The sequence below is a fragment of the Triticum aestivum genome, chromosome 6A (assembly GCF_018294505.1).
Source record: "Triticum aestivum cultivar Chinese Spring chromosome 6A, IWGSC CS RefSeq v2.1, whole genome shotgun sequence".
In the NCBI taxonomy this organism is placed as follows: domain Eukaryota; kingdom Viridiplantae; phylum Streptophyta; class Magnoliopsida; order Poales; family Poaceae; genus Triticum; species Triticum aestivum.
In genome coordinates, this window is record NC_057809.1 from 266303509 (window position 1) to 266317873 (window position 14365).

The following is a 14365-nucleotide window of genomic DNA, read 5'->3' on the forward strand; positions in this document are numbered from 1 at the left end:
TGATTGGAATGAAGAAGTGATTCTTCAATTTTATGCGACGCTGCACATCACAGGAGATTCTAAAGATGTGAATTCATGGGTGCTGGACTAGATGTCTGAAAACACTCACTACACAGCACCAGCTTCTGAATTGCTTCGTGCCTTACCACTCAGTCCTCCCCTTGAATAAGCTCGTTGCATCTATAGTGAACCTGAGCTTACAAATCACTACATGCAGGTTCTGATGAAACCTTTGAAGCCAGGTCAGGCCCCACGAACCAAATTCCTTGTGAAGGAATTACTTTATGTGCCCAGAACTGTCTATCGTATTCTTACAAGGACAATGAGTCCTATCAAAGGCCACGACTCATCTGATGAGGAAATTGTTGGCATCATGAAGAATCTGGTATTCAACATCGTTCATGGCATTCCTGTCAATTATCATGATTTCTTCATGAGGACTCTGGCAAATGTTGCACTGTCTCCGTTTGAGCTGAAGCCTTATGCACCTTGGATTATGAGATTCCTCAGGACAAGGTCTTCACTCAACTACAAAGCTGATTTTCAGAATCACCTCAGCTACTTGCCCCTGATTGAAGTCCTCAAGCAGACCTATTCCTCAGTTGATGAAAAGGTCAAGGCACCAGCTGTTATAGATGAAGGCATTCGTCCATTGGATGGACAGTTTCACAAAGCTGCCTCTTATTCCACCAATGATGACTCTGCCACACATGACTCTGCCAATGCACCCACGTCTACTCCTCAAGCCACTGCTCCTCGTGTGATGACTGATCGTGAGCTTCTGCTTAGTCTTCACCAGAAGGTGGATCGAAATCATAAGTGGGTTAAGCGTCAGTCTGGTTCATTTCTTCACAACATGACTGCTACACACAATGCAGTGAAGAAAAACCATTACTACCTCCATGAAGTCTTCGGTCGCACCTGGGCAATACTGTCACATCTGTATGGTGAAGAAGATCTGAAGAAAATGAGTCTCAAGGAAGATTTTGACTGGTCTGCACCTCCACCGAAGAAATTCAAGAAGGTCAAGGTTCCTTCCTTGGTGGCCAGCTCATATCCTTCATCGTGCGACACTGATGAGAATGAAGACTTGAACAACACTGTGGCAGGCCCTACTACGACAAACGACCCCAACAACGCTAGCGCTCCTTCATCAACTTGATATTCTTCAGGGGCGTTAGTCCTCATATTCGATCCTTTTGGTCATTTGATGACAAAGGGGGAGAATTTTGAGTTAGTCTCCAAGCGGGTCTTTCTATATGGGCAGTTTTTTCAAGTTACAACTCTCGTTCTTGTGAGACTTTATTGGATCGAGTTGTAAACTTAAACCCGATGGTGCTCTGATACTTTTGAGACATTTTTCAGCATGCTTATTCCTCGTTAATATTATTGCACGCATGCTGAATTACATCAGTCACCATATTTCATCATGCATTTCAAATTCTACACTGTTATATGTCAAATGCGTGTATTAATTACAAGATATAGGGGGAGATCTCCATGATTCAACTCTTCAAGTGTGCATTGCTTCGAAAGCAAAGTCCTCACTATGCACATATTCAGGGGGAGTTCTTCTATATCTTGCAATCAATACCTCAATATCAGTATTTACACTTCATATGTTTATCCCTGTTGAAAACTTAACCTATATTGTCATCAATCACCAAAAAGGGGGAGATTGTAAGTGCATCTAGTGCCCCTTAGTGATTTTGGTGTATTGAAGACTTATAGGTTAAGGGACTAATGCATTTGTGAGTGTACACAGGTCTATAAGTTTATGAGGAGTTTGATATTTATAGAGAAATCGACCCCTAAAATGAAGTTCTTCGACTGAAGACTTTGTCTTTCTGAAGACTTTGAAAGTGAAGAAATTGGTGTGACCTTGAAGACTTGGTGTTCATTCGAGGAACATGAAGCGTGAAGACTTTTGTTTTCATAGTTTCATTTTCTCTTTCTTGAGTCGTAGGAATCACCGTACTGTTAAAGGGGGTCAAGGAAATACTAAGGAAAAATTTCCATGTGATGCTCAACTCAAAATCCTACACCTACCAATCCCTTCGAGTGAAGCCATTGGAAATCTCATACAGTCCAGTCATATTCTTCAGTGACAGAGATGAAGTTCTTCTGGTCTCTGAGGAATTTGTTCTGACTGAGGAGTTAGGAATTCGCCAGTGTGGATTGCCTACACAATGAGGAACATGATAGCCCTGAGGATTTTGCTACTCAAAATTCCGACCGTTGCTGTGCTATGCGCCAGTTGTCCCAAAATATCTATCCACCTAACAGTCATATCATTGAAGGGCATTTATGTCTTATCATGTCGGGCTGCTCCCTAGGCTATAAATAGCCGCCCCTACAACCACTAGCTGATTGGCTGCTCCGAGAGAAACTAACACTTGTCATTTGAGAGCAACCCATCCTCCGAGGACTTTGAGCGAAAATCATCAAGTGAGGAAAAACCCAAACACCTACAAACCCCAAGTGATTGAGCATCACTGAAGAGATTGATCCTGCGTGGATCCGACGCTTGTTACCTTTGAAAATTGTGCTTCTTCCAGACGGTTAGGCGTCATGGTCTAGAGCATCCAAGAGGAATTGTGTATCGCCAAGTGACCAAGTTTGTGAAGGTTCGGAAGTCACCTGAAGACTTACCACGAGTGATTGGACAAGGTCTGTGTGACCTTAGTTCAAGGAGAATACGGTGAGGACTTGGTGTCCTGAGCTGCGTGTTCAAGACTGGTTGTCCGGGACTGTGTGTCCTCGAGTTTAAATACTCAGCCGTTCCAACCAGATGTACAACTAAGACAGCAGTTGGAACTGGTCTACCAAATCATTGTCTTCACCAAGCTTACTGGTTCTATTCCCTCAACTCGTTCATTTCCTCATAACTGTGTTGTGTGTTTGTTCATATATGTGTTTGCAGACTTTGACTGAAGACTTTCTCAATTTCCTCAGTTCAATTTCTTCAGTCTGTTTGTCTTCATCCTGTGTTATCATGTACTTACGCTTCCTGTACTATGTGCATGTCTTCATTTCATCATGATGACTATGCTTATATTCTGTTATGTTTACTTTTGAGTACTTATTCCGCTGCTAGTAGTTCTTCGCTAAGGAATTTCCTCACCGGCAAATTCCTCAGTGAAGAATTTCATAAAAATCGCCTATTCACCCCCCTCTAGTCGATATAACGCACTTTCAATACTACGTGCCACATCATCAATAGGGTATATCTTCACAAATTCTTCAAGAAGACAGCATATGAACTTTTCACTGACAAGAAACCCAATGTGATTTATTTTCAAAGTCTTTGGTGCTAAATGTTGGATTAGAGATCCTCATCACAATTCTAAATTTGCACCGAAAGCACATGAAGGTTTTATGCTCGGTTATGGTAAGGACTCGCACACCTACAGAGTCTTCAACACCTATCACCACAAGGTTGTTGAAACTGTAGATGTGCGGTTCGATGAGACTAATGGCTCGCAAAGAGAGCACCTACCTCCTATGACAGATGAAATACCTCCTGAGGAATCTATTAAGTTCAAGGCTACTGAGGATGTCATTTCCTACTTAAGAATCTGCTGAAGAAGTCATTCCAGAACATGAAGAATGTCATGCCGATGCACCTGAAGAAAATGGTGCTGAAGAAAATACTGATCAAATTCCTCAACGACAACCCGCTCACCCTCGCGTTGCCAATGAAGTGCAAATTGAGAAAATCATCAGCAACATCAACATTCCAGGTCCTCTCACACGCTCAAGAGCTTCACATTTATCTAACTTTTGTGGGCACTTTGCTTTCGTCTCTATTACAGAGCCCACTAAGATAGATGAAGCATTTCTGGAGCCTGAGTGGATTCAAGCTATGCAAGAGGAATTACATCAATTCGAGCTCAACAACGTCTGGGAACTGGTCAAACGTCCAGATCCTCGCAAGCACAATATCATTGGCACAAAGTGGATCTACCGCAACAAACAAGATGAAAATGGCCTTGTGGTGAGGAATAAGGCACGGCTTGTAGCTCAAGCCTACACACAGGTTGAAGGAATTGATTTCAATGAAACTTTTGCACCTGTTGCTAGACTTGAGGCTATTCGCATATTACTTGCTTATGCTAACCATCATGATATCACTTTATATCAAATGGATGTGAAAAGTGCATTCCTCAATGGTAAGCTTGAGGAAGAAGTATATGTGGCTCAGCCCCCAGGTTTTGAAGATCCAAAGAATCCTGACAAAGTCTTCAGACTCAACAAGGCCCTCTATGGTCTCAAGCAGGCCCCTCGGGCGTGGTATGATACCTTGAAGGAATTCCTCATGAAGAAAGGCTTCAAACCCGGTTTACTCGACCCTACTCTTTTCACTAAATCTTATGATGGTGAACTATTTGTGTGCCAAATTTATGTTGATGACATCATTTTTGGCTGTACTGACCAACATTACAGTGATGAATTTGCCTATATGATGAGTGAAGAATATCAAATGTCTATGATGGGAGAATTGAAATTCTTCTTAGGTCTTCAGATTCGTCAATAGCGAAATGGCATATTCATATCTCAGGAGAAATACCTCAAGGATGTATTGAGGAAATTCGACATGCAAGATTGCAAAGGAGTCAAAATCCCTATGCCCACAAATGGCCATCTATGCACTAATGAAAATGGTATTGACTTCGATCAAAAGGTATACCACTCCATGATTGGTTCTTTATTGTACCTATGTGCATCTAGGCCAGATATTATGCTTAGTGTTTGCATGTGTGCCTGATTTCAGGTTACACCGAAGGAATCACACCGTAAGGCTGTGAAGCATATTCTTCGATATCTAGCTCACACACCAACACTTGGATTATGGTACCCCAAGGGCTCGTCTTTTGATCTCATTGGATTTTTAGACTCTGACTACGATGGTGATTGTGTGGACCGCAAGTCAACATCTGGCACATGCCATTTCCTCAGACGATCTTTGGTCTCTTGGTCCTCGAAGTAACAGAACTGCGTATCACTGTCTACTGCTAAAGCTGAGTACATTGCTGCTGGTTCTTGCTGTGCTCAACTACTATGGATGAAGCAAACTCTCAAGGACTACGGTGTCAACGTGAAGAATGTGCCACTCTACTGTGATAGTGAGAGTGCCATCAAGATTGCTCATAACCCAGTTCAGCACTCGAAGACAAAGCACATTCAGATTCGTCATCATTTTCTTCGTGATCATGTGTTGAAGGGCGACATTTCTATTGAGCATGTGAAACTGAAGAACAGCTAGCCGATATCTTCACTAAGCACTTGGATGAGAAGAGATTTAGCAAGTTGCAGTGTGAGCTAAATATCCTAGAATCTTCTAATGTTCTTTGAAAAGGACACTCATCCTAACACTTATGCAAAATTGATGACTTAGATGTGCAACACATGAAGAAACGTTTTTCTTCAATGAATGAAGACACACTCTAAGTGTGAAGAAATTAACAAATTATTTGATTCTCATAACCCTACGACAATTGTACGTGGTGTCTGAAATCATCATTCTTATACAGTGGGTCACGCCACCAGCAAATGTTCAGAATCTTCAATTTGAGTTTTTCTTCAATTGTTCCAATTCTTCATCTTTGCATTGTCTTCACCTTTTCTGTCGTTTTTCTTCATTGGCTATATATATATATATATATATGAATTTATGTCCTCTATAGCATTCTCTTATAGTTATTTCTTCGTATTGCCTTTTCTGCTATGTGAATGTGATCGGACTCTTCCCCCTCTATGCTATACTCAACCCAATCTATTCACAAATTCTTCATGTGCGTTCTATTTGAAACTCGTTCAAAATCTTCACTGTGTCCTTGTCAGCTGAAGAATTTGCAAACGGAACTTTTTACTTATCCTATCTAAATTTTCGGCTTTGCCGCTCAAACCGTTCCACATCCCATGACAACACTTATCCATTCACCCACAATCTCACATGATCTCCACTTCTCAGTACGTGGGTGACACATGTCAAGCGAATGAGAAGTGTCAGGGGCACGTTCGTCCAATTTCTTCGGGCGGACAGTTTTTCCACCGTGGCTATAAATACCCCTTCCCTTCCTCACTTCACTTTTTACTCCGCTCGTTCTCACTCTAGCTCGAGCTTCTCAAACCCTAGCACCACCGCTACTTCATCGTCGCCCGTGAGGAAGAGCTTCACTACCTCGACCTCATTGTCGTCGTACTCGCGCCCGCTGCGTATTTCTTCACTCTGCCGCCGCTGTAGCTGTCTTCCTCTGCCAAGTTAGGGCATGGAATATCTTAACTGACGAACTTCACATCTACACCTCTCAGTTCATCATGTTCTTCGTCCAGGGTAATTAAAAGTTACTTTTACTGCCCTCTTTGATTCAAATGATAACTACAAAATCTTCAAAGGTGTTTATTCTTCAAATTCGTCACACACTGAACACCTCACATGTCATCTGTTCTTGATTCATTTCTCTAAGCTATATTTTTCTTCAAGTTTCCTCAATTGTGTGGATTTTCGATCTATACAACTCTGGAACCTAAGACTAAAAACGCTTAGTGAAATTCTTCAAGACTCATCTGGTCAAAATCCCCAAACTTGTTCTTTTTGAAAAATTTCTGAGAACGCATATGACCTCTCCATATTCCTCGCAACTATACTTTGTTCATAGGTACTCATGTCAGCTACTGAATCACTAGGTTCTCATCAACTTAACTCATATGCAGCATTCCTCGAAGAAAAGTTGCATACATCTTCAGAGAATTCCATTGTTCAAATTCCTCATCTGAAGAAAATGGCTGATGGAAAGAAGCCACAAAAGGGAGGAAAGAGGCATGAGGCCAATACTGCTTTTGAGATCCCTGAAGATATATACAAGGACTATTGCCCTCCTGATGAGGCCAAGTTTGGTAAGGAGGACAAAAATCAGCGCAAGGTGCGCATTCAAAGAATAGAGAGGAGATGGGCAAGAGAGTGGAGGGAGTACAGGTATGTTACTCCCAAGTACATGAAGAAATTCGCTCTCAATCCTCCATGCCCAAGACCTCCGTTGGCACCTGGCCAAGAAGTAGATCCCACCAGCCTCAAGCACAGTGAGGATTATCCTGATGAATGGGCCAAGTGCCAGGCCAAGTTGGCCAGACAAGCAAGAGAAGCAGCGAGGAAATTCAATGAAGACTCTGCTATTGCTGCTGCTGCTGCCACTTCTGAGGCCTCTGCAAGCAAGCCAAAGAAGGCCATGCCAAAGAAGCCTACTCATAAGCCAAGTGCTTCGCCCTCAATGCCCTCTCGGCCAAGTTCCTCAGCAATGCCCTCGCGGCCAGTTTCTTCAAAGCCCTCACAGCCAACTCCTCATGCTGCTCCCACTCCAAAGTCCTCAGCTGCTCCGACCAAATCCTCTGCACCTATGCATCTTGCCTCGTGCCAAAGGATAGCAGGCGTCTCTATTTCCTTAGGAGCATCTGCTAGTTCCTCAGCACCACTGCATTCTTCAACTGGTCCCACTCTATTGAAGACCAAGGCAAGTGCTGGACGAGGCTCTCGACCAAGTCCTCAAAAGAAGCAGGTCGCTTTTCAAGTGCTATCCGATGAAGACGAAGCTGATGATGATGAACTTGCAGAAATCATTAGAGATAGGCAGGTCAAGGCCGCTAGAGCCAAGGGCACAAGTGTGCCTCTGCTTTTGGATCCAAAGTTGATCCTTGAGTACATTGATCTATGGCACAAGGACCAAAATACTCCTATGCCTGACTTCAAGTTGACTCCTGGCCAAATTCATATGTTGACTCACTTCATTCAGGAAGAAAAATGGAAGTTTGAGAAGGCCAGGCAGATCAAGAAAGTGCAGTACAAGAAGGAGCGTTTCCTGAAGAAAAACGTTGTCTCTATGTCAACTGAAGAACTTGTCACTATTCAATCTAAGATCAAGAAACTAAGTGATGAATTTGACGCATACCGCGCTGATTGGCTTGCAGCCAAGGTCCATTTTGTGAAACTCACTGATCAATTCACTTCAAATGTTGCAGCCCCAACGTAACAGGAAATTCCTCAGGCTGAAGCATCTGCTCAACCTACTGAACAAAATGCCAGCACCGCTAATGACAATCAGGATGCTGAAGAAAATGCTAATTCCAGAGCTGATTACTGCATTCCAGCTGCTGAAGAAATTGCCAGGGCAACCACTAGTGTTGTGCCTGAAGAAAGTGAAGACGCCAGGGCAACTGTGTCAGTTGCGCCTGAAGAAATTCAACCAAATTCCTCTGCTCCTCCTACGCCTACACCAACTCCGGTCCTTCCATCTGCATCAGATGTGAAGAAGACCAAGGCTGCAGAGTGTGCTGCTGTGAAGAAAAGGAAGGCATCAACTTCATCAAATTCTTCAGCCCCGAAGAAGATGAAGCCATTGACTAGCTCATTTGACAACCCAATTGATGTTGTTCCTATCTCAACCATGCCATCAAAGGACCTTGTTCCTTTTGATGAAGAATATGTGGTTCCAAGTGAATCAAATGATGACATTCCCTCAGCTGCTTTGTCAGAATAGCTTGATGAACAAATTGAAGTGGATGCAATCCCTTCAACACCAATTGTCTCCTCGCCCATGCCTCAGTTTACTGCTGAATAGGCCGACGTTGAAGAAGAAGATGTAGATGTGGACATTGGAAGCACTACTCCGGTGATGAATGATGACTATTGGGAAAGTCAGCACCCCAACTCTCCTCTGTTCACACCTCTTCAACAAATTCCTCAGTCCCCTATAGCTACTGAAGTACAAATGGGATCTGACGAACCTCCTGCAACTCCGTATGTCCATGAAGAAATTCCAGCCACTAGTGCTAATGAAAATGTAAATGAAGAATTGAAGTCCCAGGCTGCTACTGAAGAAGTACCTGAAATTCCTCAGCCTGTGGAACCTGAGATCGAGCTCCCTGAGGTTGTGATGCAATTGACTGACACTCCTCACCCCAAGCCAAAGGATCCCTTCTCGAAGAAGAAAAAATTCAAGGCTAATGACTTCTGTGGCGAGCATGTATTCTTCACTGACTACAATCCTTATGACTCTGCTCGTCTTAGGAGGAAGCGCTTCTGGACTGCCAGCCAGGCCAATTTCTATTCTTCACTACTCTTCAACAAGGACAAAATCTTCTATCATGAGCATATTCCTCATGTGGACATGGAATCATTGCCTTGTTTCACTCCTGTGCTCGGTGTGCTTCATGATGCAGGCCTCCTCAACTTTTGTTCTGACATTGTTGATTGGAATGAAGAGCTCATTCTTCATTTCTATGCGACACTGCACATCACCGATGATCCTAAAGACATCAACACCTATGTCTTTGACTGGATGACCAATAATACTCATTATAAGGCACGGGCCTCTGAATTGCTTCATGCCCTGCCCATCAGTCCACCCAGTGAAGGAGCTCGCTGCATGTACCAAGAACCTGAACTCACCGCTCATTACATGCAAGTGTTAATGAAGCCTCTAAAGCCCGGACAAGCCCCAAGGACCAAATTCCTCGTAAAGGACTTACTCTATGTGCCTAGAATAGTCTATCGCATTCTGACGAGGACACGACTCATCTCATGAGGAAATAGTTAGCATCATGAGGAATCTACTATTCAACATCATTCACAGCATTACTATCAATTATTTTGATTTCTTCATGAGGAATCTGGAAAATGTTGCACTCTCTCCATTTGAGTTGAAGCCTTATGCTCCTTGGATTATGAGATTCCTCAGAACTAGATCTTCACTCAACTACAAGGCTGATTTTCAGAATCACCTCAGCTACCTGCCCCCGATTGAAGTCCTCAAGCAGGCTTTTACTTCAACTGATGAAAAGGGCAAGGCACCTCTGGTCATTGATGAAGGCATTCGTCCATTGGATGGTCTGTTTCGCAAAGCTGCATCGTACTCCACCAATGATGACTCTGCCACTCATGATTCTGTTGCCAATGCACCCAAGTCTACTCCTCAAGCCACAGCTCCACGTGTGATAACTGACCGTGAGCTGCTTCTTAGTCTTCGCCAGAAGGTGGATCAAAACCACAAATGGGTTAAGTGTCAGTTTGGTTCTATTCTTCACAACATGATTGCTACACATAATGCAGTGAAGAAAAACCATTACTACCTCCATGAAGTTTTTGGTCGCACCTGGGTTGTCCTATCACATCTGTATGGTGAAGAAGATCTAAAGAAAATGGGTCTCAAGGAAGATTTTGACTGGTCTGCACCTCCACCAAAGAAATTCAAGAAGGTCAAGGTTCCTTCATTGGTAACCAGCTCATATTCTTTATCGGGCGAAACCGACGAGTCTGAAGACTTGGACAACACTGCGGCAGGCCCTACAACGACAAACAACCCCAACAACATTGGCGCTCCTCCATCAACTTGATATTCTTCAGGGGCGTTAGTCCTCATTTTCGATCCTTTTGGTCATTCGATGACAAAGGGGGAGAAATTTGAGTTATTCTTCAAGCGGGTCTACCTATATGGGCGCTTTTTCTAAGTTACAACTCTTGTTCTTTTGAAGACTTTGCTGGATCGAGTTGTAATCTTAAACTCTATGGTGGCCTGATACTTTTGCTGTGTTTTCCCGCATGCTTATTCCTCGTTAATATTAATGCACGCATGCTGAATTACATCAGTCACCATATTTCATCATGCATTTCAGATTCTTCATATTATATGTTAAATGCGTGTATGGATTACAAGATATAGGGGGAGATCTCCATGATTCTACTCTTCAAAGTCTTCATTGCTTCAAAAGAAAATTCCTCACTATGCACATCTTCAGGGGGAGTTCTTCTATATCTTGCAATCAAATTCGTCAATTCCAGTATTTACACTTCATATGTTTATCCCCGTTGAAAACTTAACCTATATTGTCATCAATCACCAAAAAGGGGGAGATTGTAAGTGCATCTAGTGCCCCTTAGTGATTTTGGTGTATTGAAGACTTATAGGTTAAGTGACTGATGCGTTTGTGAGTGTACACAGGTCTATAAGTCTATGAGGAGTTTGATATTTACAGAGAAAGTCGACCCCTAAGAATGAAGTTCTTTGACTGAAGACTTTGGATTTCTGAAGACTTTCTGAAGATTTTGAAAGTGAAGAAGTTGGTGTGACCTTGAAGACTTGGTATTCATTCGAGGAACATGGAGCATGAAGACTTTTGTTTTCATAGTTTCATTTTCTCTTTCTTGAGTCATAGGAAACACCGTACTGTTAAACAGGGTCGTGGAAATACTAAGAAAACCCTGGGTGATGATCAGGATTTCTGAAGACTCTCTTAAGTATCCCTCGCTATGATGGAAACCCTGGGTGCTTCCTTTGCAGATTTCTTTTTTCTCTCGGCCACTGGCACCCGTGGCGGTGTTCTCCTGGCCCGACGCAGTGACCACGTCTCCCTCGGTAACCCTATCGTTGGGGTCTACCACATCTCGGCCACCATCTCTCGTGGTCCTGATTCCACCCCCTGGTGGCTCACGTCTGTCTACGGGCCGTAGGCCGTGGCCGACAAGCTCACCTTCGTGTCCGAGCTCCACGAGCTGCGGCACATCATTGCTGGTCCATGGCTCATTGGCGGCGATTTCAACCTGGTCACCTCGAGCACCGATAAGAGCAATGGAAACATCAACCAGCGCACCTCTGGCCGATTCCGGAGATTCATTGCCGATCATGGCATCCCTGACATCTACCTACACGGGAGACGATACACATGGTCTAACGAGCAGGCCATCTCCATGCTCGTCCGTAAAGATCGATTTCTCTGCAACCCTTCCTGGGAGACCTTGCACCCTCACCACCTCCTTCGCTGCATGGCCACTGCCACCTCGGATCATTGCCCCCTGATGATCGATTGTGCTCCCCGGAGCCTGGGAAAGCGCAGATTCCACTTTGAACGGTTGTGGCCGAAACATGATGGCTTCATCTCCACGGTTCAGGAGGCTTGGTGCTCTATCCCACCAGACCCAGACCCATTTCGGTGCTTATTCAGCAGGTTGAAAGCCACCGCTCGCCGTCTCCAGAGCTGGGGGGGCGTGCACCACGGGCAACATCTCTTTGCAGTTATAGATCGCGTGCAAGATCATCTACCGTATGGATGCCATGCAGGACACCAGGCCCCTCTCGACAGCCGAAGGCTAGCTACGCTGTGAGCTTAAACGCGCCTACCTCCGCCTCGCGTCTCTACAGCACTCCATCCTTCGCCAGCGTGTGCGCCTCGGCTAGCTTAGGGAGGGAGACACCAATTCCGCATTCTTCAAGATCCACGCTGCCCACCGCGCTCAAAAGAACCACATGGCGAGCATCAAGGTCAGCTTTGAGACCATCTCTGACGAGGCGGCCTTTGAGCACTTCACGTCTATCCTAGGCTCTTCCACTCACTGTGATCACTCCATCGACCTCGATTGTGTCGATCATCGCCACTTTGACCTTGTGGATCTCGAGCAGCCTTTTACCGAGGACGAAGTCTGGCATGCCATCAAGATGCTTCCCACAGGGAAGGCGCCTATCCCCAATGGGTTCACAACTGAGTTTTTGCGCTCCTGCTGGCCGGTTATCAAGGTCGACATTTGTGCCGCCTTCGACAAGCTCTATGCTATGAATGGCCGCGGCTTCCACAAGCTTAATGAAGCCCTGATCACCTTACTCCCCAAGAAGCCCGATGCCGCAATGCTCTCTGATTATAGACCCATCAGTCTGATTCACATCATGGGCAAGCTCTTTGTGAAAGTTCTGTCTCTCCGCTTGGTGCCCCGGATGGGCCAGCTTGTCTCCGTCAACCAAAGCGCGTTCATCACCGGGCGCAACATGCATGAAAATTTCCTCTTGGTGCAGCAAACTGCACGCTTACTGCATAATCTCAAGGCCCCCAGAATCATGCTTAAGCTTGACATCGCCAATGCCTTCGATATCGTTTCCTGGGCCTTCCTTCTCCAAGTTCTCCGCCACCTTGGTTTCGGGTGCCGGTGGTGTGAGTGGATCAGCATCCTCATCTCCACAGCGACCACGCGAGTCCTCATCAATGGCAACCCCGGACCGCCAGTCGATCATGTGTGTGGCCTGCGGCAGGGTGACCCTGTCTCCCCCCTCCTTTTTGCCATTGTGGTCGACACTCTCCACTCCCTTATGCAGCATGCGCTCAACGCTGGCATGTTGCATCGACTCACGCCTCGACACGCGGCATCGAGCATTTCTCTCTTTGCCGATGATGTCGTGATCTTCTGCCACCCGACCACCACCGAGCTCGCCACCATCCAGGCACTCCTTCAGATCTTTGGTGAGGCCTCTGGGCTCCACACCAACTTCCTTAAATGCTCGGCCACCCCGATCCGGTGCGATGATGACGTGAACCGGCCGTCACCTCCATGCTGGCCTGCGTGGTCACCTCGTTCCCCATCATCTACTTGGGCCTTCCTCTATCTATCCGTAAGACGCCAGCCTCTGCCCTGCTCCCCCTGGTGGATAAACTCATGCGGAAGCTCACAACTTGGAAGGCGACGCTTCTTTCCCGCGGCGAATGGCTGGCTCTGGTCCGGCATGTGCTATCCAACATGCCCATCCACATCCTTATGGCAATCACTATCACCCCGACAATTCTTCTGAAGATCACGCGCGTCATCCGCGACTTCCTTTGGCATGGGCACAATGATGCCCGCACTGGCAGCTGCCTGGTCAACTGGCCCCGTGTCTGTCGCCCACTCGAGCTTGGCGGTCTTGGCGTGCGTGACCTGCACTGTGTGGGCATCTCCCGACGCTGCCGTTGGCTCTGGCTCAGGGCCACCGATCCCTCTCGCCCATGGCACCACCTTCAGCTCCCCAGCGACGAGGTCACCGCCCAGTTCTTCCACGCCTCCACTTCTTGGCAGCTCGGGAATGGCACGGCATGCTTATTCTGGACCGGCCACTGGCTCGGTGGGCAGTCGATCGCTGAGCTTGCTCCCTCCCTCCTCCGGCTAGTTCCTCGCCGCCGGCGCTGCCACACTACGGTTTGCGCGGGCCTCGCACAGCAATCCTGGATTTCCGACATCCATGGTAGCCTCGGACCCCAGGCGGTGCTTGAGTATGTCAGTGTTTGGCGTGCATTGCAAGCCACTACCCTCACCTCCGAGCCAGACTGCGTCATATGGCGATGGACTTCCAGTGGCATCTACTCTGCTAGCTCGTCCTACAAAGCTCTCTTCCACGGTTCCTATCGGGTGGTAGGTGCGACATATGCCAACGGGTGGCTAATCATTGTGGGAGCCAGTAAGACATCGCCGGTGCCTGGAAACGGGATAAGGCGAAGACATGCACACCGGCGGATCTTACCCAGCTTCGGGGCTCTCCGTGGAGATAACACCCCTACTGGTGCTCTGCGGGGTCTC